Source organism: Atractosteus spatula, chromosome 7 (assembly GCF_055471065.1).
Source record: "Atractosteus spatula isolate fAtrSpa1 chromosome 7, fAtrSpa1.hap1, whole genome shotgun sequence".
In the NCBI taxonomy this organism is placed as follows: domain Eukaryota; kingdom Metazoa; phylum Chordata; class Actinopteri; order Semionotiformes; family Lepisosteidae; genus Atractosteus; species Atractosteus spatula.
The window spans coordinates 58,628,854-58,632,464 of record NC_142712.1 but is presented as its reverse complement, the minus strand read 5'-3'; the positions used below and the strand labels follow the sequence as shown (position 1 = coordinate 58,632,464).

Genomic DNA, 3,611 nt, shown 5'->3' with positions numbered 1-3,611 from the left:
GCTCAGCTCCCACCGCACCGAGGTTTGCACTGAACTCCAAAGCGCAGGAGTGGCTGTGTTTGTTCTGAATTATACAATTTCAGATGCATTACGTAATACAGAGTGCATTCTCAATGTTTATTATATCAAGCACTTTAATGTAGTTACGATAGATTGAGAACTGTTTTGTAATTACTTTTTTTGCTATTGTACTTCTTGCTCAGTCCTTGATGGGCGATGTAACCAGTGTCCTCTGGCAGGAGGGTGTGTGTGGTCTGTGCGCGCCCTCTTGTGGCCTGTTAGCGCGCTGCGCATCGTGTTTTATTTTGTTTATGCGAAAGTGCAAATTTCTAATAAGTCATTATTTTCAAAGTTCTTGTCCTGTAAGAAAATATCTCAAATCTTTTCTACAGAAATGCTCTAGATTACAGCTCCTGCCCGCCCTGGTAGACCGGCCCCGACCGCTGCCGGACGCTTAGCAAGAGCTTCATCAGTGCCGAGATGGGAGACCTACAAGTTACACCGGGCTGCTGCTGTTAATGGGCGGGATTGGCAAGCAGGAGGCGCTGTTCTCTCCAGAAATAAAGGTCAAGACTTGTGGGGTGAAAAGGTGTAAATATTGTAAATGAGTGCAGTAATTAATTATTGCGAATTATCGGTGCAGGACTGTGAGGCAGGATGAGGCGGGCTGTCGGTGCCAGACTGTGCTGTCGGTGCAGTTCGGAGGGGCAGATCCAAGCCATACCTGATGCACAACCACGCGGGCGCTTTGCGAGTCCTGCAGGAGTTTGTAAACTTTTGTCGTCCAGTTAAACCAACGAAACGAATCTTTCTTTCAAAATGTGTTCATTTATACCTTTTTTCTGCGTGAAATACAGTTAAAGATAACATTAATTCAAGTAAAAACTATACAAGCCAGGGTTTTTAGGAGTATAATCATTCAACCCCTGATAACTACATGCGGTGAGAAAAGATGTGATTATTGTAGGAAACGCGTTCAGACAGACGCACGCTTGTGCCATTTGCGTAAGTCGCGTTTAGTACCATTCGGCACCACTGTTTGGAATCCACACTTAATATATCTCGATTTAAATGAGATAATTCACAAATATAACATTTCTGTTTTCATTTACTTTGTAGTTTATAGTCAAAATCGTATCTGTGTTTGCGAAACAGTAGAGACTAGTGGAGAATGAAGTTGTCACAACTCATTTAAAAATCCTGTGAGAAATAGGTTAGGGGTAAGGATGTGCAAAAATAATCAAGTATTAGATCTTCATGTCATGCAATAACATTTGCAAATATCGCTTATTTGAACGAATTTGGAACTCCTCATTTTGGATCTTAGGTGAGATGTTGTTTTTTTAATATCGGGGAAAGAGTTACAAATAAAGCCATACCGATTATTATTTGATAGGTTTAGTGTCAGTGTGTTCATTTTGGGGCCAAAAATAAAGTAAGACTAAAAGCACCGTTTTGAAATAAATTAATATTTTTCGCCTTTACTGTGAAGTCCTCCAGCGTCTGGCGTCCGCAGCGCTAGAGGGGCTGGACAGAGCTCCCTGTGCGCAGGGAACAGCGCGGACAGGAGTACCGCCTCAAGCGGGGACAGCCCGGGGAGCTCAAGAGGGGCTGGACAGCGCGGACAGGAGTACCGCCTCAAGCGGGGACAGCCCGGGGAGCTCAAGAGGGGCTGGACAGCGCGGACAGGAGTACCGCCTCAAGCGGGGACAGCCCGGGGAGCTCTAGAGCGGCTGGACAGAGCGCCCTGTGCGCAGGGGACAGCGCGGACTGGAGTACCGCCTCAATCGGGGACAGCCGCACTCCGACTCGCAGTTTACATGCCAGCCATAAAGCCAAGCTCTAAATGTCAAGTTCATTTGAACTGTAACACTAATTGCAATTCCTACCACTTCCTGACAAGTTACAATTAAATTTTTTTAGAGAGTCTAAGAAAAACATAACAGTTTAAAATAATTAATTTAGATAATAATTTCACCTAACATCTTAGTTCGAAATAGTGTAGCTAGTTCCGTAATTTAATGATAAGAACAATTATATATATATATTATTTTGACCACAAACTAAGTCACGAAGTATGACCCGGGGCTGAGAGCACTGTTCAGAGGCCGGTAACCACAGGCGATCACACGGGGGTTGGGGTGAATTACTCTGGTTAATAAAATTCGTGGTAAATCATTGAAGCCTTCAGCAGACACAGAGCACAGGCACAAATGTAGAGAGAGCAGGAAGGAAGACCAGAGAGAGACACCACCATCACCCTCCTCTTCCTCAGAGCTGGTGCCTTGTTCGGATCAGCCTTGGAGACCAGATTCTGAACATTTTTATAGAGTTTGTGTTATTTATTTGAGGAAAATCGGCACATAGTCAAAACGTTTTCTTGTACTTAGTGATGCACGTTTATTCCTGTTTGCTGCGGGGTATCCATGTGGTAGGAAGGGGGCTGTAGCTGAGATTTAGGGTGTATTATTTTACTAGGACGCGGGCTTTTCGCGTTTTGGCCTGTTCAAATGTCAGTGTTTTCAGATTACAAGAGTAGAGTTCCGGGTCTCTATTGTAGTTCTCACGCCTCTGAAACGAATGAACTTGTACATATGCGAAACAGACTAACTGATGATGTCGTGTAACGTTGTGTAGCCGTCAATGATAATGATAATGTAATAATAATGTTTCTTTATTAGCCCTATACAATTTCTTGCATTAGGAATTCGTCTTTTCGCATACTTAATTAGTTAATTTCGCATAACTTAATTTCGCATACTTAAGTCTTAATTATTGTCAAGAAATATCCGTCTCACCGAACTCTGACCGATGTATTACTCGTCAATTACCAGAACTGTGCTGGAATAAAGAACTCACGTGCCATTTCACACGTGACTCGGACTGCCCCCTCGCCTCGATATTTCGTAACAATATCAATTCTGATTTAATTTAAAAATACGAGGGACTGAAGCATTTAAAAAATATGTTTTTATACTTTAAAACCTAAACATTTTTAGGGCCGGGGACTAACTGCAATTGAAAGAGGAATCAGAACAGTGAAGGTTTTCTACTGCAAACAACAAGGCAGGAAGAAAAAGAGACGAGCCAGCCAGGAGTCGAACCTAGAATCTTCTGATCCGTAGTCAGACGCGTTATCCATTGCGCCACTGGCCCGCACGCTTTCCTTTTGGAAATGAGCCTTTATAAAACGAAAAGCGTGCACTCCTTCGTACAGCACGCAACACAATAAAATCCTTAACACTAAAATGCATGTTCAGTAAACATTGTTAGTTTCGCTTCACTGTATTTCGAAATGCCCGAAATAAAAACGAATTACAAACCTGCGGCATGTTGTGAAAGCAACCCTGTGCAATACGTGTATGGCGACAGTAATTTGTTGAGTCTGTGAATATATCATACTCTTACATGTAGTATGTGTTTCTTGATGCATTTCAGTTTAATCAATGTGCAGTCGAAACTGAACAAGAGACGCAAGAGGTCTAGTGCCGATCACGAGCATGCTTGACAGTACAGCACAGGCGACTGCGTGTGTGCGCGCACGCCCGCCCAGGCCCGGCTGCGTCGCGGCGCAGGGGGCGCGCACGCTGTGTTTGGATTGCAGGACGGCG

General features: G+C 43.8%; 1 non-coding gene across 1 annotated transcript; it reads right to left on the bottom strand.

Moving 5' to 3' along the window:
* Window positions 1-3,083: 3,083 nt before the first annotated feature.
* Window positions 3,084-3,156, bottom strand: trnar-acg (transfer RNA arginine (anticodon ACG)). Its single transcript has one exon. It is a non-coding gene; the product is annotated as a tRNA-Arg (tRNA).
* Window positions 3,157-3,611: the final 455 nt, after the last annotated feature.